This window comes from Neofelis nebulosa, chromosome 15 (assembly GCF_028018385.1).
Source record: "Neofelis nebulosa isolate mNeoNeb1 chromosome 15, mNeoNeb1.pri, whole genome shotgun sequence".
In the NCBI taxonomy this organism is placed as follows: domain Eukaryota; kingdom Metazoa; phylum Chordata; class Mammalia; order Carnivora; family Felidae; genus Neofelis; species Neofelis nebulosa.
The window spans coordinates 5,053,751-5,075,766 of NC_080796.1; the positions used below are offsets into that span (position 1 = coordinate 5,053,751).

General features: G+C 43.8%; 2 long non-coding RNA genes across 6 annotated transcripts in view; one reads left to right on the forward strand and one right to left on the reverse strand.

Moving 5' to 3' along the window:
* Window positions 1–22,016, reverse strand: part of LOC131495943 (uncharacterized) — a 47,331-nt gene that overhangs the window by 21,044 nt on the left and 4,271 nt on the right. For 4 of the 5 annotated variants that reach the window (XR_009254186.1, XR_009254187.1, XR_009254185.1 and 1 more), the window contains 4 exons: window positions 21,717–21,932; window positions 15,770–15,881; window positions 11,990–12,108; window positions 11,502–11,616 (listed from right to left, as the gene is read on the reverse strand). This is a non-coding gene — a long non-coding RNA (uncharacterized LOC131495943). Of the gene's footprint in view, window positions 1–11,501; window positions 11,617–11,989; window positions 12,109–12,339; window positions 12,467–15,769; window positions 15,882–21,716; window positions 21,933–22,016 lie in introns of all 5 variants that reach the window. The other variant, XR_009254189.1, reaches the window with a different exon arrangement.
* Window positions 1,500–11,503, forward strand: LOC131495942 (uncharacterized). The gene is made up of 5 exons (XR_009254184.1): window positions 1,500–1,603; window positions 2,063–2,093; window positions 5,162–5,233; window positions 10,252–10,374; window positions 10,763–11,503. It is a non-coding gene; the product is annotated as an uncharacterized LOC131495942 (long non-coding RNA).

Here is a 22,016-nt window from a genome sequence, read left to right on the forward strand (position 1 = left end):
ATGTAGTGTAACTGTGAGTGTGTACGTGTGTGTGTGTGTTTACTTGAGAGCCTCACAGACAGAGAGACAGGCACACACAGAAAGAGACAGACATATGGAAAAAAGAGAGAGAGAGAGAGAGAGATGTGAGTTTTGCCAGGTGATATGTGCCACTGACACTGCACAATGGCCAATGTCCACTTTCTCCAAAAGCTCCTCATAGCGCACACTTCAAGAAATACAGCTGAGCGTGGTCAGCAGTGACATTCAGTCCATGCAAGCAACCAAAGCCTGCATATGCTGTGGCGCATTTTCTTATCAAGGATCAGTCCCTGCGGTATTCTTGAGCATTACCGACAACATACTGACATATATTCTGTATGCTTCTAGGTGTCCCTAAGGAGGAAAATGTGTGGGCCATTCCTGTCAGGAGACACCAAGGTGTTGCTGAGGTGAGCCTGCCTGTCTTTGCCTATGGAAGACACATTGATTACTTAGTGTATCTCCAGTCATATTCGGTGACATAGGACTATGTACATTTTACATGATAGCATTCAATTCTGTCATAGGGAGATTGGTGAGTGGTTGTCCCTTACCAACTGTAACTTGATCGAGAGCACATTAACCACTGGCAATGCCAATCCTGCTAAGAAACAGTGTCATACGATCTTTTCCTGAGTAGCTATATTTCCTGCTTGGGTGAGGAATTTTGTAGTCGGCATCCTCAGTGGTCTTCAGAGACACATCCCCAGTAAAGAACAACTTCTGACGGGCATGCTATTCATTTGCTACTGGGGACCTTTGACTCAAGCACTGTGTGCCATCTAGTTTCCTAAAGTCCAGAGGAGAATGAGAGCCCAGTGCAATGAGAGTTCATCATGATCTGACCCTGATGGTGTTTCTTTTCTCTACAATCAGGTGGATGCGGGAGCAATGGAATATGGTATGTACTTTGGAATCAGTCCCCTGCTGATGAAATAATCTATGTGGTCAGGAAGTTGGGATATTCCTGCTGGCATCAGTCTGGAGAGCTACCCTGACTCCAGGTTCCCTGTAGGACAGAGGCTTGAGGGTGAGGAGAAAAGACAGTTTTCCCAGGGGAGAACCTGTGTCCATGTTCACAGTGTGAGGAAGACAATGTATTCACTGTGGTTGTGTGTGTGTGTGTGTGTGTGTGTGTGTGTGTGTGTAAGTGCATGTATGAGTCAGACAGAAACTGAGAGACGGAAGGAGACAGGGAAACACACTAAGAGAATGAGACACACACGTTCATTAGAGAGACGGAGAGACAGAGAGACAGGGGAGACAGCGAGAGATGTGTCTTGCCCCAGGAGATATGTGCCACTGACACTGCACAATGACCAATGTCTATATTCTGGAAAAAAAACCCTCCCACTGCACATTTCAATGATTATTACTGAGTGTGGCTCAGCAGTAATATTCAGTCCATGCAGGTAAGGAAATCCGCCGTATGCTCTGCCCATGTTCCTATCAAGGAAAAGTCCCTGAGCTTTCTTGAGCAGTACTAACGATGTACTGATGTGTGTACTGTGTCCTTCTAGGTGTCCCTGTGGAGGAAAAGATGTGGGCTTTTCCTGTCAGGAGGCACCAGGCTGTTGGTGAGGTGAGCTGGCCTGTCTTCCCCTGAGGAACACAATACTTTCTTAGTGTCTTTCCAATCAACTTCTGTTCTAAATTTGACAATATACATGGTAGATGATATTGTTACTTTCCTTGGCGGGGACAGTGGTGAGTGGTTGTCTCTCGCCAACTGTTACCTTGGTGAGGGGGACATTGACCAGCGGCAGTGCCAAACCTGGTGATAAATAATGTGTTAGGATTAATTTTATCAGAAGCATTTTTCCTGCTTGGGTGAACAATTTGAGAGTCTCTATACTAAGTGAACTTGAGAGACACATCCCCCAGAATATACAACTTCTGACAGGCATCCTATTCATTTGCTTTTGTGGCCTTTGACTCAACCACTGTGTTCCCTATTGGATCCTAATATCACCAAGATCTAAAGAGTGGTGCAATCAGTGTGCCTCACCTTCTTACCCTTATGCTATTTTCTTTTCTATAGCTTCCTGTGGTCTCTGGAACCATGGAGAATGGTAGGTATTCAGGAATCAATCATGTGCTGTCTTTAGTCAGGGGAGTGCTTCTGATTTTGGGTTTCCAATGAAAGGAGGATCACAGACGTAGTGACAAAGCGATTTGTCGAAGGGTAAAACCATGTTCACGTGTTTACAGGCACTCGTGTGGCATTCAGGTAGTGAGTTTGTGTGCGTGGAGATGGGTGAGTCTCTTTGTGAACTGACGAGTGTGTGGAGTGAGCAGGTACGTGCTTGTATGTGGTCTCTGTGTGAGAAGTTTATGTTCCTCTAGATTAACATGTCCCTAAAGAGCACAGTTGCTGGTGTGAACTTTGCCATTCATAAGAAAAATCCCATCACCGAGCTTCATGTGTGTCTGTATGTCAAAGGATATAAATATGGACAATTTAAATACAGTTAGTATATTATACACCAAACATAGCTTGTTTAGGCTGAAAAAAGTCCTATTAATAGCCAGGAAAACATTCACAGGATTCTGAAAGGGAAATATGTTTTCAGAATCCATAGGATTCTGTGAATCATGACTTCAGTTCAAGGTAGACCTCAACTCTGAGGAGGCTGTTGCATTGCCTTCAGGGCACTTGGATCGATCCTGATTAAGGAGAAGGAGCCCTCATGGTATCTAATTGGCCTCTGAGGAAAGGAAGCTTATGGAAGTGATGAATCATGGAGGGGTTGGCACGGGCTGTGGGGATGGGGGCTGGACGGGGAGACGAGGCCCTTTAACCCCCAATTCCTAGTACTTTCTCTCACGCCTCTACTTTCTGAGGCAGACCCTGAATTTCTAGGCTGAGGTTGTCATCAGTAATAATTTCAGTCCTTGCTCCTGATCCTCCTTGTGTGGGGCACCCGCCAGTGCTGAGACTAGAGTGATCCCAGAGTCCTTGCTCCATCATACTTCAGCAGTAAAGAGATAATTGCCCCAGGGTTACTGCCTTCCTGCCCCTCCTATCCTTTCCAAAAAGGAGATTCAAGGAGCCTGAGAAGGGAATCCTCCCCCTCTTAGCTGGAGGGCTGGGGCAGGTGGCCCCTGGTGCAGGTGTGTGCCACACCCAGTTCTGGAGGGCATCTGAGAAGAGGATCCTCCAGCTTCTAGAAATCCTTTCTCTCAAGATCTTGGTATCCCAGGGGTGTGGAAGTTAATGCCTGCTGTGTGTGGTCAAATGCAGGAATGAAACCAGCAGCCAGGCTCTAAGGGCCCTTGCTCCTTCAAATACTTCAGCTTGAAAGGGTGAGAGCACGGTCCAAGGTCTTGGACTAGATGTTAAGCGGGAAATATTGATGGGTTGCAGAGGGAAGACATGAAGGACATCCAGGCTATGTGAGGGTGGGAGGGGACACCACGGTGGCAGGATTATTTGAATCAGTGTAGCATCAGCACCTGGGCCCAGCCTTGTCCTCACCGAGGATGACATTTGGGCTCCTTCTGGGTGGGATGAGGCAGGACGAGCCGGCATGCCGGGTGAGAGCACCGTATGGACATCTTCCTAAAAGCCTGGGGAGAGGGGCGTCCTTCCTGTGCCAGCCTCTTCTCCATCTACCAGACTCTTTCATTGGTGGACACTGGGGAGGAGCAGACAATGGAGTCAGGTCTCCTGTTCTCCCACCTGGGACACGCCAGCAGGGATGGAACCAGGGTCAGGCCAGACACAAGTACGTTTCCAGGCCTGATCCACCTGGGCCAGGAGGGACCAGTTTTCACTTTTCACCTGCTTCTGGCCGTCACCTGACAGCCAGTCCTTGTCTACACACTGTTGGCCAAGGGTTGTCTGGCTGGAAACACATTCATACAAAAGGGATCTCATCCCATGTGACCAGGGCAGCTGTAGAACATTCTAGTTGCAGGGGAGGTGAGAGGGGCACAGGCTCCAGTGCACAGGGAGCTCAGCAAAGTGGTGGGGGCTGATCCCAGAGTGGAGGTGGTCCTTGCTGTGCTCTTTCCTGGCCCGAGGACATCCGTGTGAGAGTTTGTCTGAAAGGTATGGGAACTGACAGGTCCAAATACTGTCTCTGACCTTCCTTCCACTCATGGGCACAGGAGCCATAGCTCTGGATGGTCACTGCAAGGGCACCGACAGTCTCTCCGTCATTGCTCGTCCCCCAGGGGCTCAGCCCTAGGCAGCCCATGTTTGGCCCCAATAAACGCCTGCTGTTCACAGCCTTGGGCTGGGAACTCGTTTAGGGGTGGAAAGGTCCCTCCTCAGCTCACCCAGGCCTGTTGGGCCCCACACTATGCTAGCTGTCTGCCCAGGCACTGGTCCAGATCAGAATGAGAAGGGTGGGCTCCTGAAGACAGTGAGGTGCTCCCCCTCTGCCCCGCGGCTCTGATTACATCCAGCATGAGTGTGGGGGTGTCATGCTCTTCACTCTGTTTATAATGTGCCCCTGCTGGGATTCCCCTCAGACCTGGGTGTTGACCTTCCACCAGAAGTGTCCCCAGGGTCTCACGCAGTGGCTGCCACATATGCATGAGCCCAGGGAGAACCGACAAAGGAATGGTCAGATCAGGCCAGCAAGCTCCTCTGCAGAAACCTCCAGGACTGGGAGGTCACGTCTTCCTCATGTGTACATCCTAAAGCTGTGCTATCCAGGGCAGAAGCCACTTGCCACATAGCCATTAGCCGCACTAGCCACGTTTCTGGTGCCCGGCAGACGCAGGTTTACAACGCAGAACATTCCCACCCTCACAGAGGGTTCTTCTGGGCAGCTGCTCTGAGCCGGGCACAGGGTCTGCTCGTGGAACCCGCCAAACCCTATGTATGTCTGTAACCGTTGGAATGTCAGGTTGCGCAGGTGGCACCTTCTTGTGCGGGTGAGAGCTATCATGATCCAGTGCAGCTGGGGAAGTACCAGATGAAGGGGGATCCTTTCTCTTGCTTGAAGGTTTGCAACTGTGGTCAATGCCTTGTGGAAGGGCTCTGCCTTTGCCAAGCCCAGGGAAGGTCTGAGGACCCAGAGGAAGGGCAAGTGATGCCGGCTGAGCCAGCATGGCCTCAGAGGGAGTTACAGGAATGGTGGAGCCCCTGTGTCTAATAACCTGCTTGCTCATGCTTGTGTCTCTAAAGATTGGGTGTTGGAGAGCCTGTCTGACTCTGGAACCGATGATGAATAGTCGTCAGATAGGGAACTGCACTCAGGTAGGAATCAATGGGAGAGGGTTTCTGGAAACAGCTGGCTTATACCTGCTGCTTTGTAGACTTAGAGTGGGAGGTATGAAATCAGAAAGACAAAGCAAGGATGTGCGAAGCCTTGTTTTGTTCTTTTAATATAATAGTAGCGTCTTTTAATAGAATAGATGTGTTCTCCCTCTGGGCTTCGAATGTACTCTGTCTGTAATCATCTTTTTTAAAGTTTTTTTTTTTTAAACCAAGTTGGTTAACATATAGTGTAATAATGGTTTCAGTAATAGAATTTAATGATTTATCACTTCCATAGAACACCCAGTGGTCATCCACACCAAGTGCCCTTCCTAATGCTCATCACCTATTTAGTACATCCCTCTACCCAACACCCTTCCAACAGTCCTCAGTGTGTGAAGAGTTAATCAAGTCACTTATGGACTGTCTTCATCTCTGTTTTTACCTTATTTTTCCTTCCATTCTCCTATGTTCATCTATTTTGTTAGATTCCACACATGAGTGAAATCATATGATATTTGTCTTTCTCTGACTGACTTATATATATAGATATATATATACACAGATATATATATCTATACAGATGTATATATATATACACACATATATATAGACAGATATATACATCTATATAGATCTATATCTTCTTTATCCATTCATCAGTCACTGGACACCTTGGCTCTTTCCATAATTTGGCTATTATTGATAGTGCCACTATAAACACTGGGATGCATGTGCCCCTTTGAATCAGCACTCCTGTATCCTTTGGATAAATATCTAATCATGCAATTGCTAGGACGTAGGGTAGCTCTCTTTTTAATTTTTTGGCAGGCCTCCATACTGTCTTCCGGAGTGGCTACACTAGTTTGCATTCCCACCAACAGGGCAAAAGTGTTCCCCCTTCTCCGCATCCCCGCCAACATCGATTGTTACCTGCGTCGTTAATTTGAGCCATGCTGACAGGTGTGAGGTGGTATCTCATTCTGCTTTTGATTTGTATTTCTCTGATGATGACTGCTGTTGAGCCTCTTTTCATGTGTCTGTTAGCCATCTGGTTGTCTTCTTCGGAAAAACGTCTGTTCATGTCTTTTGACCATTTCTTCCCTGAATTCTTTGTTTTTTGGGTGTTGAGTTTGGTAGTTCTTTACAGATGTTGGAAACTAACCCTTTATCTGATATGTCATTTGCAAATACCTTCTCTGATTCCCTCAGTTTTGTTGGTTGTTTCTGTTGCCGTGCAGAAGCTTTTTTTATCTTGATGAGGTCCCAAGAGTTTTGTTTTTGTTTGTTTGTTTTGTTTTTGTTTTTTGCTTTTGTTTCCTTTCTCTCCTGAAACATGCCTATTAAGACGTTGCTGTGGCTGAGGTCAAGAGGCTGTTGCCTGTTTTCTCCTCTAGGATTGTGATGGTTTTCTGTCTCACATTTAGCTCTTTCATCCATTTTGAGTTCATTTTTGTGTATAGTAGGTAAGCGGTCCCATTTCATTCTTCTGCATGTCACTATCCTGTTTTCCCAATACCATTTGCTGAAGAGACTGTCTTTTTCCATTGGATACTCTTTCCTCTTTTGTCAAACATGACTTGGCTATACACTTGTGAGTCCACTTCTGGGTTCTCTATTCTGTTCCATTCATGTATGTCTCTGTGTTTGTGCCAGTACCATACTCTCTTAGTGATTATAGCTTTGTAACATAGCTTGAGGTCTGGAATTGTGATGCTTCCATGTTTGGTTTTCTTTTTCAACATCACTTGAACTATTCGGGGTCTTCTCCGGTTCCATACATATTTTAGAATTGTGTGTTCTAGCTCTGTGGAGAATGCTAATGTTACTTGATAGGGATTGCATTGAGGCTGTAGATAGCTTTGAGGAGTATCAACATTTGAACAGTATTTTGTCTTCCAATCCATGAGCGTGGAATGTCATTCCAATTCTTTGTGTCTTCTTCAATTTCTTCATCAGCTCTCAATACTTTTTAGCGTACAGATCTTTTACCTCCTTGGATACGTTTATTCCTATGTATCTTATGGTTTGGGATGCAGTTGTTAATGGGATAGATTCCTTAATTTCTCTTCCTTCTGCTTCATTATTGGTGTATAGAATGCAATTGATTTCTGTACATTGGTTTCATATCCTGTGACTTTGCTGAATTCATGTAACAGTTCTAGCAGGTGTTTGGTGGAGTCTTTTCTTTTTTAAATATGAAATTCATTGTCAAATTGGTTCCATACAACACCCAGGGCTCATCCCAAAAGGTGCCCTCCTCAAAGCCCATCACCCACTTTCCCCTCCCTCCCACCCTCCATCAACTCTCAGTTTATCCTCAGTTTTAAAGAGTCTCTTATGGTTTGACTCCCTCCCTAACTTTTTTTTCCTTCCCCTCCCCCATAGTCTTCTGTTACGTTTCTCAGGATCCACATAAGAGTAAAACATATGGTATCTGTCTTTCTCTGAATAACTTATTTCACTTAGCGTAACACTCTCCAGTTCCATCCACGTTGCTACAAAAGGTCATATTTCATTCTTTCTCATTGCCAAGTAGTATTCCATTGTGCATATAAACCACAGTTTCTTTATCCATTCATCAGTTGGTGGACATTTAGGCTCTTTCCATAATTTGGCTATTGTTGAAAGTGCTGCTAGAAACATTGGGGTACAAGTGCCCCTATGCATCAGCACTCCTGTATCCCTTGGGTAAATTCCTAGCAGTGTTCTTCCTGGGTCATAGGGTAGATCTATCTTTACGTTTTTGAGGAACCTCCACACTGTTTTCCAGAGTGGCTGCACCAGTTTGCATTCCCACCAACAGTGCAAGAGGATTCCCATTTCCCCGCATCCTCTCCAGCATCTATAGTCTCTGGATGGGTTCACTTTAGCCACTCTGACTGTCGTGAGGTGATATCTCAGTGTGGTTTTGATTTGTATTTCCCTGATGAGGAGTGACATTGAGTATCTTTTCATGTGCCTGTTGGCCATCTGGATGTCTTCTTTGGAAAAGTGTCTGTTCATGTCTTCTGCCCATTTCCTCACTGGAGAATGTGTTTTTCGGGTGTGGAGTTTGGTGAGTTCTTTATGGATTTTGGAAACTAGCCCTTTGTCTGATAGGTCATTTGCAAATATCTTTTCCATTCCATCGGTTGCCTTTTAGTTTTGTTGATTGTTTCCATGCAGTGTAGAAGCTTTTCATCTTGATGAGGCCCCAATAGTTCATTTGTGCTTTTAATTCCCTTGTCTTTGGAGACGTGTCAAGGAAGAAATTGCTGCAGCTGAGAGTTCAGAGCGGTTTTTTCCTGCTTTGTCCTCTAGGGTTTTGACGGTTTCCTGTCTCACATTCAGGTCCTTTATCCATTTTGAGTTTATTTTTGTGAATGGTGTAAGACAGTTCTCTTGTTTCATTCTTCTGCATGTTGCGGTCCAGTTCTCCCAGCACCATTTGTTAAAGAGACTGTCTTTTTTCCATTGGATATTCTTTCCTGCTTTGTCAAAGATGAGTTGGCCATACATTTGTGGGTCCAATTCTGGAGTCTCTATTCTATTCCATCGGTCTATGTGTCTGTTTTCGTGCCAATACCATACTGTCTTGATGATTACAGTTTTGTAGTAGAGGCTAAAGTCTGGGATTGTGATGCCTCCCATTTTGGTTTTCTTCTTCAATATTACTTTGGCTATTCGGGGTCTTTTGTGGTTCCATACAAATTTTAGGATTGCTTGTTCTAGCTTGGAGAAGAATGCTGGTGCAATTTTGATTGGAATTGCTTTGAATATGTAGATTGCTTTGGGTAGTATTGACATTTTAACAATTTCAGTCTTCCAATCCATGAGCATGGAATGTTTTTCCAGTTCTTTGTATCGTCTTCAATTTCCTTCCTAAGCTTTCTATAGTTTTCAGCATACAGATCTTTGACACCTTTGGTTAGGTTAATTCCTAGGTATTTTATGATTCTTGGTGCCATTGTGAATGAGATCAGTCACTTTATTTGTCTTTCTGTTGCTTCATTATTAGTGTATAACAATGCAACTGATTTCTCCACATTAATTTTCTATCCTACGACTTTGCTGAATTCATGTGTCAGTTCTAGCAGACTTTTCGTGGAGTCTGTTGGGTTTTCCATGTAGAATATCATGTCATCTGCAAAAAGTGAAAGCTTGACTTCATCTTTGCCAATTTTGATGCCTTTGATTTCCTTGTGTTGTCAGATTGCTCATGGTAGCACTTCCAACACTATGTTAAACGACAGTGGTGAGAGTGGACATCCCTGTGGTGTTCCTGATCTCAGGGGGAAAGCTCTCAGTTTTTCCCCATCGAGGATGATATTAGCTGTCGGCTTTTCATAAATGGTTTTTAGGATGTTTAAGTATGTTCCTTCCGTCCCAACTTTCTCGAGGTTTTTTTATTAAGAAAGCATGCTGATTTTGTCAAATGCTTTTTCTGCGTCAATTGACACGACCATATGGTTCGTATCTTTTCTCTTATTAATGTGATGTATCCCATTGATTGATTTGCAAATGTTGAACCAGCCCTGCAGCCCAGGAATGAATCCCACTTGATCATGGTGAATAATTATTTTTAAATGCTGTCGAATTCGATTTGCTAGTATCTTGCTGAGAATTTTTGCATCCGTATTCATCAGGGATATTGGCCTGTAGTTCTCTTTGTTTGCTGCGTCTCTGTCTGGTTTGGGAATCAAAGTGATGCTGGCTTCATAGAATGAGTCTGGAAGCTTTCCGTCCCTTTCTATATTTTGGGACAGCTTGAGAAGGATAGATATTATCTCTGCTATAAATGTCTGATAGAATTCCCCAAGGGAAGCCATCGGGTCCTGGACTCTTATTTGTTGGGAGATTTTTGATAACTGATCCAATTTCTTCGCTGGTTATGGGTCTGTTCAAGTTTTCTATTTCTTCCTGTTTGAGTTTTGGAAGTGTGTGGGTGCTGAGGAATTTGTCCATTTCTTCCAGGTTGTCCCGTTTGTTGGCCTATAATTTTTCATAGTATTCCCTGATAATTGCTTGTATTTCAGAAGGATTGGTTGCTGATCGCTTAGATTCCACCCACATCTGCCTAATTTACCCCAATAACCACCAGAAGCCTAGCAGAACAGACTCTCCGGAGCCAAGCATAGACAAGGGGCCCACGGAAGAGGGTAGGAAGGGTGGAGAGGCGGCGCGCGCTACACGGACTGGCAGGAGGGAGCCAGGGCGGTGGAGGGGCAGCCAGCCCACCCGGCAAGGCAGAGCCCTCGAGTCTGGCTTGCAAAAGCGGAGGGGCCGGATGGAGTGTGTTCTGACAGCCAGTGGGACTTAATATCTGGAATGTTATAAGTCAACTGCTGTGCTTGGAGAGCGGGAGGGAGAGTTGTTGAGCCCCGGACAACGGAGCTCAGCTTGGCGGGGAACAAAGGCGCTGGAAGTGCCGTCTCCCTCGCCCACCCCCCAGCCAAAATCCCAAAGGGAGCCGGTTCCCATCACGGAACTTGCTTGCACCGCGCAAACACCCAACGCTGTGCTCATGCGGATCCGTCCCTCCGACAGGTCTGTCTCCCTCCCGTTGCCACTAGGCCCCTCCAAAGCGGACCACCGAAGTCAAAGCGAGCTGAGCCTGCCCCTCCCGCCCCTGTGCACCTTGCAGACCCACCCCGGCTAATACGCCAGATCCCATCGAAGCAGCACCACAAGCCTGGCAGTGTGCAAGTAGCCCAGACAGAGGCCACACCACTCCACAGTGAGTCCTGCTCCTGGGAGAGGGGGAGATAAGGTACACGCCAGTCTGACTGTGGCCTCAGCGGTGGGCTGGGGGCAGACATCAGGTCTGACTGCGGCCCCGCCCACCAACTCAAGTTACTCCAGACAGCACAGAGGAAGAGCCCTGCAGTTCCGTGCCACTCCAGGGACTATCCAAAATGACCAAACGGAGGAATTCTCCTCAAAAGAAACTCCAGGAAGTAGCGACAGCTTACGAACTGATCAAAAACGATGTAAGCAATATAGCAGAAAATGAATTCAAAATAATAGCCATAAAATTAATTGCTGGGCTTGACAAAAGTATAGAGGCCAGCAGAGAATCTATTACTACAGACATCAAGGGACTAAGAAACAGTCAGGAGGAGCTAAAAAATGCTATAAATGAGCTGCAAAATAAAATGGAGGTGACTACAGCTCGGATTGAAGAGGCAGAGGAGAGAATAGGTGAATTAGAAGATAAAATTATGGAAAAAGAAGAAGCTGAGAAAAAGAGAGATAAAGAAACATGGCCACTTTGAAATGGTCTTACCGCTCTGCTTCTTTGAAGAATTCTTACTTCTTTCATAATTCTTCCTGAGTAGGACACGAAGTTGGGGTCAAATTTCAAATCCCAAAGTTGGAGTTCCTTTTGTGCACTCTTATTTCTGAAAGTTAAAATGTCCACAAATCAATCCAAATGAAGTACGCAAAGGCACCGATCCACTTATAAAATTCTCCTCTAATCTAAAGATGTCTTCTATTGTCCTCTGTGCTGACATGGTACAAAGAAGGTCCCTGGTACCCTGAAATCATGATGTCTTCGCTCTCACATTTGCACAGGGTCTTAGGATCTTTCTATATCATTCTCCCCCTCCAGACTTGCCCTAACTTTGCACTGACAGAAAAAAATAGAGTTGTTCCCTCCAAGGTATCGTTTTCGTCCCAACTGTCACATTTTAGTTGGAGCATGTGAGATGCCAGGGGTTCTACGCAGTCTCTGCTTCAGGACACACACACACACAGAAAAATAACACTTACTTTTGTCCAATATTCGTGAATCTTTGTAATTCATGCTGCCTTTTTTTCTGGATCCAACCTTGTATGCACAGCCATGTCTCTCTTCACTCTGTAGTCTTTATGCAGTTCATCTGTTAGACCTTTCCAAAGACAAAGTTTAGAAAAGATATAGCTAAAGAAGCAAGAATAGTGTAAACTCTCTCGTGTAAACGAGAGAAGCCTTGACCACTGCACCTGCAAGAGGAAGAACCAGCAGAGAGAATGCAGCTCTGGGCCATATGGAGCATTATGAAACGCTGGTACTTCTACATCCTAACACCTGGGGCTCAGAAGGGGTGGACTTCTCTGAAGACTGCACAAATCTGTAGTACCTGTCAGGTAGCACAGCTCGGGAACCAGCATTATAGGCTCATGGGGCGTGTCCTGTTGGCTCTTTTTCCATTTGCCTTTGCTGACCAAAAGTGGCTGAGTTAGGGCAGTGACCACTAGACCATGTTGCTGCTCAACAGAAACAAGAAAGAACACTGCTGTAACTATCGGTGAAGCCTCAGCAGAGTCACGTAAATATGTACAGAAGTGCATTTTGGGGTCACCAACAGAGGCCTGGGGGTGTGCTGGTGATACGGTTTCCTCAAGGTTAAGAACGCATTAAAGATTCTCTTCATATTCTCTTAGTTAGACGTCCCGCAGATGGCCTCTTTTTTTCTCTGTCAACACACGTAGCCAAGGAGAGCGGGATGCTCACAGACATTATACTGGGGGTCATTGTACGATCCTTTCACTACATATAAGTAAACGTATGACAGACTCTTAGGATCTGTATTTCTCACTACAGCACTGTCTTAAAGATTCCTCAAACATACTTGAGCACTTTCAAGACGATTCCCAAACGGAGGGGTGGGCAACAAACCCAGTCAACTTTTTAGAGTTGCAATTCCACATCTATTCCCAACATGCCTCTTGCATCATTTCTCCTAAACTCTCAGTCCCTGCTTCCAGGAGGAAGAGATATTTGCCAAGACATCCTACCCCTGGGCTGCAATTTCCGTGCCACAAACTGCCTTTACTCTCCAACACACAGCAATGGTTCTTCATAGATCCTTCCATGCCGATCAGGAAGGTCCTCATCAGTAGGAATTTAGCCACATCAATTCTGGTTTTATCTGACTGCTAAACATCCCGAGAACTTCAAAGGAGTTCCTACCCGCGACAAAACTTCACATCCAGTGTTCATGGCTCTTTTTCTCTTAAGCTGAACTATTAGTTTTAATTCGTATGATCTCATTGCAGACTATACATGGTTTTTTTTCACCCTTAGAGTGGTCTTTAGTTATTTGAAAGACAGCTGGGATTCACCCCCATTTTCCTGGTTCTAGAGTCTTAAGGCCCAAGCTTGTGCAGGTGTCTACATGTGTGTAGAATCATGGCATCCTTTTAGGGCCTCATCTATCAAAACCTTTGGACGAGCTATTCTTCCTGTCAACAACTTTGGGAAACACGCCTCTTATTTCCCATAGCTGCCATGCAACATCCTAGAAGGATCTCCTCCTCCAACATCAACTTCTGCACCTAAACAGGAGTTCTGTGGTCCTTCTTTGCAGCATTATGAAACCTTTTTTGAAGGCCAGGATTGTACTTTCCTTCTAAGGGCTCATCGATCGATTCCAGGATTTTTCTAGATCTCATGACAACAGGGCAACTAAATTGCCATCTGTCATTAGACTGAGTTCCCACCAGGGCATCCCAAGATGACTCAAATCGTTTCAAATATTTCAGCCCGTCTGTTTTTTTTTTTTCTCAATTAAACCTGCTGAAACCACAGTCTTAGGTTTCTTTTACATCCAAGGCTCCTGCCTATCAACTCGTGCCAAGAAGGTAGTTTGTCTTCATGTGACAAATCCTCTAATTATTCCCAAACCCACTGCTCTGTGATGCCAGCATGTGTGAATTTACTACAACCTATATATATTTCAACTTCTATGTGCTAGTCATGGTATAAGACAGGAGAGGTATTTACAAGGAGCAAAACCAACACTGTCATGCCCTGGTGGAACTCTGTCTACAGAGAGGGGAGAGATTCATAAAATAACCACTCAAATACAGAATTCTGAATTGGGATAGATGCTATGAAATGCAAGAGCACAACAGAACAGGGGACCCCACAGAGGCCTGAGGTTGCAGGTTGGTGTGGGGGTGGGGTGGATGTACTCTGGATACCCAGCATGGCTCTTCTCAATCAATGACATTTGAGGTCAAATTTGGAGAATGAACAAGCAAATATCAGCCAGGTATCTCCATCTACCACCTCCATCAGAGCCTAAGTCAACCCCAAAGTCCCCAATCTTCTCACACCGACTCCCCCGTTGTAGTAAATGACTCTGGCATCCACTCACTTCCTACCTCTCCCACCCTAATCCCGGTCACCATTATCATTGACCTAAAGTGACTTAGCCACCTCCTCACTGATGTCTCTGCCTCCCTTTTTACCCACATACAGCCCGTTCCTTGTAATTAGACACATCTCTGTAAAATAAAATATATCACTTCATCCATCTGTATAACATCTGACAATATCTCATTTGTCTCAGTGGACAGCACTTTATACAACGTGGCCCCCACTTCATCCTCTGATTTCATATCCTACATCCAAGGATGTCCTCCCCGCAACCATGTGCACTTCTTCACAGAATAATCTAGCCTTGTTTGGGATCTGGATACATCTCGCCCATCTGGAAAGTGGGGTCTTTTCTCTTCTCCCTCATTTGCACACAGCTTGCTCCTTTCAGACATTCACATACCAGCTTCTCAGAGCTTCCCATGACCACCTACTCTGAACCACCAGACACCGTCCATAATACCTCTCAATTTTAATTATCTAGATATATCCCTCATAACCCTTAGAACAGTCTTGTCTGCCGTCTCTCTTCCTGCCGTAAGGATGCAAGTTCCTTAAGAACAGACAACTCAGTGGTCTTACCAATGTATACCCAAGATGTGTAATGGGCACTCATTAAGTGCTTTTTTGGATTGAATGAACAAGAACTAAGTATGAAGCACAAGTGAGGATAATGTAATAGCACCACCCCTTGAAGGGATGCCAGAGGGCTGTGTAGCCTTGGTGGTTCCAAGTAGCCATGGTTTGGATTCCAGTATAAAAATACAAGCTGTTCTTTAAAAAAATATTTGTAAGTTCTTTCCATTTGTTACAGATATCTGTAATTCCTTTCTCTCATCTGCCAAAGCTAGAAAACTAATCTCCTCAACTAGTGTATCTTTGTGCACCAAGCTAAGTTTACTTATGTCTTTGTGAACAGAGATTGAGGAATCCATGAGTTCTGAGATTCAGCATACAGCTGACATCTTTCCAGATGGTAATTGGTCATTTGTTTCTTCTTTTCAAACCAAATTCTATAGGGCTCAACCTTCTATATAAGGAAAGTGGTCATATATGAAGTCTTGCCATATTTTCTACCCAATGATCCATCAACATGTTTCAAAGTACCATAGCCTCCTCTTAGGCCCACGGGAGAGGCCATATCGGAGCCATTCTAATCATGTGACATTACCCTATATATGAGGCACTCGAATGCATGGATAATACATCTGTCAAGTTACAATACCACTAAGGAGAAATTTTATAATAGATTATATATATGTTATAGGTTAATAGGTGATGTTATATTATTATAATCTAACATACAGGACTCTATATTGCACATGTATTTTTAGGAGACATACATTTGACTACATAATAAGAACAAAACGAGATTTAAATACATTGAAGGACAGGACATTTCCTACCTCCTTGTAGTAGTCTATGAAGGTGATTTCCTCACCACCTGATTTCTTAAACGTACTTCTGGGAGTCTCCTCCCAATTAATAGCATCCACTCGATAGGTTCTATTGTTATACCTGTGGAATGGTCACAACACATAGTAGTATTCCTAACATATTTATGGCATGGGATCATGTAAGAAGTGAGAAGCTTTAAATCCTACAAGAAGTTTCAGGATATATCCACTTTAGTAAATTCATATGACATATAATTCACCTACGGAAGGCTACAATCCAATGGTTTTAGTATATTCACAGAGTTGTAAATCCTATACATTTGCCTACCCACCCTATTTCACATGAATTGAATGATACAGTATGTGACCTTTCCTGACAGCCTTCTTCCGCTTGGTGTACTACTTTTCAAGGTTTATCTATGCTGTAGCATGTATTGGTATTTCATTCCTTTTTGTTGCCAAATGACACACTATTTTATGGATGTACATTTTTATTTTTCCATTTGTCAGTTGATGAACATTTGAGTTGTTAACACCTTTGAGCTATTATGAATAATGAGATTATGGACATTCATGTATCAATTATGGTAGACACAGGTGTTCATTTCTCTTGGGTATAAAACTAGGAAGAGATTGCTGGCTCATATGGTGACACTGTATTTAGAATATTGAAAAAGGGCCATCCTGTTTTCCAAAGAGACCACACCATTTTTACTTCTACCGGCAGTATTTGACGGGTGGTTCCAACTTTTTCACATCCTTGCCAACACTTAATGTCTGCCTTTTCAAATTTAGCCATCATACTATGAAGGGATATTTCACTGTGGTTTGACTTTGCATTTCCCTGATGGCCAAGAATATTGAGTATCTTTTCATGTGATTATTGGCCATTTGTATATTTTCTTTGGAAGCCTGTCTATTCAGATCCTTTGCCCATTTTTTGAAAGTTGGGTTGAAGAAATAAGTAAAAGTTAGGTTCTCTTTTAATTATTGACTTGTAAACATTTCTTACATATGTAGAAGCAAGATGTTCCGGAGATATGTGGTTTCAAATGTTCTCTCATTCTGTTCCTTTTTTTTTTTTTCTTTCTTTTTCTTAAATAAACATTACAAAAAATTTAAAGTTATTTTTGAGACAGAGAGAGACAGAGCATGAACAGGGGAGGGGCAGAGAGAGAGGAAGACACAGAATCTGAAGCAGGCTCCAGGCTCCTAGCCATCAGCCCAGAGCCCGACGCGGGGCTCGAACTCACGGACTGCGAGATCGTGACCTGAGTTGAAGTCAGACGCTTAACCGTCTGAGCCACCCAGGCGCCCCCCTTTTTTTTTTCACTTCAAAGAAAGAAAGTTTTCAATTTGGTGAAGTCCAATTTATGTTTTCCTTCTGTCATCCCTTCTCTGTTGGCATTTTATTTTATAAGGTTTTCTCTAAGCCAAAGTCAAGAAAATTTACTCCTAGATTTGCTTCTAGGAATTTTATAGAGTTTTAACGCTTACATTTAGGTCTAGTTTTAGTTAATTTTGGGGATAAATTGGAGTTAATTTTGTATCTTCTGTGAGGAACGGCCAGGTGGATATCCAGTGGTCCCAGCAATATTTGAGGAAACGAGTATTCCTTCCCCAAGAAAGCGGTCTTGAAACTCTTGCTGAAAAAAAAAGTCAATGGACTATAAATGTGAGGGTTAACTCCAGGATTCTCAATTGTATTCCATTGATTTTTAGGTCTATCTTCATACCAGTATCCCACTGTCCTGATTCCTAGAGCTTTGTAGTGAATTTTGAAATTGGAAAGCAGGTGGGGCGCCTGGGTGGTGCAGTCGGTTAAGCATCCGACTTCAGCCAGGTCACGATCTCGTGGTCCGGTCCGTGAGTTCGAGCCCCGCGTCAGGCTCAGGGCTGATGGCTCGGAGCCTGGAGACTGTTTCCGATTCTGTGTCTCCCTCTCTCTCTGCCCCTCCCCTGTTCATGCTCTGTCTCTCTCTGTCCCAAAAATAAAAAAAAAATTAAAAAAAAAACGTAAAAAAAAAAAAAAGAAATTGGAAAGCAGGAATAAAGTTGAGGACTCCTACGATGATGCTGGCCAAGCAGCTTTACATCCACGCTCTTCAGCTTAAAATGTCTGGTCTAGAAGAAGGTTAAAAGTAAAACACTTCCGTCAAGTGGACATTTGCTAATGGATGATAATTAAGCCCTGATTGTTAAAAATAGTTAGACACAAAGCAAGGGAAAAGAAATTTGGAAAGAGCATATTCTGTTACATGTGAGAGAGGGTTCAGAGCAGGTGACTGGATCAACATCAGGAATCACAAGAACAGCAAAATCTACAACTGAAACTTATCTTTCTCTCATGCTGTATAGCCAGATGAGAAAAGTGTGGATGGATTCTCACCATTCCCATGCTATTTCTGCCTCTGACCTTTAACGTTTATTGATTCGAAAACTATAGGACCATCTCTTATGGGGGGAAAAAGTTCTCAAAGTGGTTGGATAGGTTTTTAAATAGCAGACTCACAGGACACCTGGGTGGCTCAGTTGGTCAAGTGTCCGACTTCAGCTCAGGTCATGATCTCATGGTTCGTGGGTTCGAGCCCCACATCAGACTCTGTGCTGACAGTGCAGAGCCTGGAACCTGCTTCGGATTCTGTGTCTCCCTCTCTGTCTCTGTCTCTCTCTCTCTGCCCCTCCCCACACTCTCTCTGCTTCTCTCAAAAAAAATAATAAGCATTAAAAAAGTTAATAAACACAGATGTAAAAACAATTGATCCAACTAATTCTTAAAAATTTCCATAGCATCTTTCCTTTGGGATTTGTTATCAACATGCATTAGATCATAAGCAGTTTGCATTCAGAGCAGTTTGTGGTTCACATCAGCACAGAGGGTAATGCTGGTTTCATACTCAAGAATAGAAGCACTATATCCAGGCCAGATTACCAGCCTGCAAACAGAAGACATTAGATGTAAGGGTCAAAGTCCAAGCTCTGAACAAGGAAGCAAGCGTCCCAGGGTTGGAACTTGGGGTCTAAAATTGGTGCTTAGGAGTCAAGCAGTTTCAATTTCTTATTTTTAGTAAGAACTGATCTTTTGAAGGACCTTTCCAATAGAGATTTACCTGATGGGCTAGTTATAACTCTTACACTCTTTGTTAAACCATATTGTTACCACCCACAGGCTCACACACCTATAGCCACACACATGCGTATGTATGTATGTATGTATGTGAGAATATATAGGATATAGGTGTATGAATTATAAACATATACACAATATATACACATACATACATGTAGCTATAATTACTATGAAAGTATTTAAAAGAAATCTACTATCCAAATTTTAGAAGATTTAGACTTCTTATGAGGTTTATAGAACTACCGAATACCTCAAGGTTTATGCTTATCACTCTAGGACTGTAAGAGTGAATCTTTTCACTTCGTTCCAAATTTACATGAAATTCTAACTGAATCGTTCATGGCCAGTGGGTACCACTGAAAAGACCATCACTTATAAATCCTACTGCTTCAAATGAGAGTCACTTTCTCAAATGCTTCTATGGTCAGGTCTGTAGAATGTGAAACTTTCCACTGTGTACTTATGATTGAGGAACTCCGTGGCCTCATTCTCGTTGTAATAGTTGCGACCAACTTGCTTCAAATCCATCATCTTCGAAATTCTAGAAATTGGAAGAATGGATTTCGTGGAAACCGCAGTGAATATTATGAAGATTTACTAACAAACACGGAGATACACTGGAGGAAAGAAATCGATCAGTGACTTTGTTTTACAAACGATTAACAGGAAGTGCCTGATACAACAAGGAAATGACATTGTAGGGTAGATATTAAGGCCCCTTGAACCTCCATTTTTCCCTCCTTTACATAATCTACAACAAAGGGTCATGGGAAGGTCATCAGAAGGTCCTTCATCCCCAGAAATGAACTGAAACCTCTTTTGCAGACTACGTGCCTCCAATTTTCATTTTCACTATTTGTGCGTCACCGTAAGTGTAGAACACCAAACAAATGTAGGGGTGCCTGCTTGGCTGAGTCGGTTAAGCACCAGACTTTGGCTCAGGGCATGATCTTGCACTGAGGGCTCAAGCCCCGCACTGGGCTCTGTGCTGACAGCTCGGAGCCTGGATCCTGCTTCAGATTCTGTGTCTCCCTCTCTCTGCCTCTCCCCTGCTTCTGCTCTTTCTCTCTCTCTTACAAAAATAAACAACCATTAAGAAAAGAAAACAAATGCACCTTTACTCCAGGAGAAAGAGGCATCGCTGTGCACAGTTGACATCTGTCCCTCCCTAGACAGGGAGCAGGCACGGGATGTGGGGGTAGGCAGGAAGAACAATGTCAACAATAAGCCACAGAACTCAAGCACATCTAGGTGAGGTTCAAGTGCCGATGCATCTCAAAGATCGCTTGCCCTCCCAGAACACGAGGAGACCTCGAGAACACAAATTCTAGGACCAAACAGCTATGTACAGTGCCACTGACACACTAACATGCAACCAAATCTCAAGGAAATGAAATCTCAGAAACACATTTGCTAGAGAGTATGTTGTAATAACGTAAGCAGTCCAGTGAGGTGGGTTTGAGTTCACTGAAGAATTCAGTGATCACCTTCACAATCTTTTTGCCCCACTGGCTGACCAGTTCTGTTTTCTGAGGTAAAGAAACAACAAAAAGGTCTAGTGCTCCTTCCAAGGAGAGGACGCTCATTACTGGACCACAAAACAACAGGTCACTTGGGTGTCTGGCAGGAGCAATCTTAACCCCCAGAGACACAGGCAGGTAGAAAATATGATTTAGGAGACCCAAATGAGGGTCTGAATCGAATAGTTACAGTGATTTTTTTTTTTTAACTTAAACAAGCTCCTGTAAACTATGCACTTGCTAAATAAATACAGAAGTTTACTGAAGTGGGGTGTCTGGGTGGCTCAGTCGGTGAAATGTCTGACTTCAGCTCAGATCATGATCTCACATTTTATGGGCTCTAGCCCTATATCGGGCTTTGTGCTGACAGCTCAGAGCCTGGAGCCAGCTTCAGATTCTGTGTCTCCCTCTCTCTGCCCCTCCCCCGCTCACACTCTGCCTGTCTCTCTCTCTCTCTCTCTCTCTCTCTCTCAAAAATAAACGTTTTAAAAAAACAGTTATTCAAGTTTATTGAAGAGGGTCAGCTGGGTGGCTCAGTCAGTTAAGCCTCTGACACTTGATTTCAGCTCAGGTTATGATCTCATGGTTCAGGGGTTTGAGCCCCACTTCAGGCTCTGTGCTGTGTCAAACCTGCTTAAGATTCTTTCTCTCTGTCCCCCCCCCAATTGCTCCCTCTCAAAAATATTAAATTAAGGAAAAGAAATGGAGTATTAAGTCCTTCCAGTTCTGTGTGTGTATGCGTGTGTGTGTGTGTGTGTGTGTGTGTGTGTGTGTGTGTGTGTGAAGTTTTGGAACAAGAAATAAAAACTTTTTCAATACTTCGTCAGCATTTGAGCCCTATTTGCCATTGGAAAGGTAAAAAATATATATTTTGTTCTTAAATTCATTTTAACCACCAAAATAAGGCATGAGGGAACATCAGTGATAGCCAAACACGGCATGTGGGTTTTGTTACAAATCCTATGGGCAAGAGATCGAGAGGTGTCCATGAACCATTGTATGAAAAAGGTGTATTTGCTATAATACAGGGAGAATGTGAGAGAAAGAAAGAACAAAGGTCAAGAAAATGTCCACTAACAGGAGTGCCTGCATGGCTCAGTTGGTTAAGTGCCCAACTCTTGACTTCAGCTCAGGTCATGATCTTGTGGTTTGTGGGTTCAAGCCCTGTGGCCCTGCACAAACAGTGCAGAGCCTGCTTGGGATTCTCTCGCCCTTGCTCTCTGCTCCTCCCCTACGTGTGCTTTCTCTCTCTCAGAATAAGTCAATAAACTTAAAGAAAAAGAAAGTGTCCAATCACATTACTTACCCTGCTTTTGTAGTTTATGAGGCAGTAATAAAGAGTTCCCATCAAATGTGGGACACTCTTCAATTACGTGTTTATGCTGGCAGAGCAGATCTGTACGAACTTTTCCATCTTCAACCTCTGGCATGTAATCAATGTTGTACTTATACGTGAGGGGTTCAGGGCGAGAGGTCACTTGGAAATGGTTGGGGAATAGCTTCACCACTCTACCTTGCATTCCTGCAAAAACCGAGGCACAGGTCAATAATGAAACAAGTTGACCAATCGCTCCCCAAACAATGGAGACACCACAATCTTGAGAGC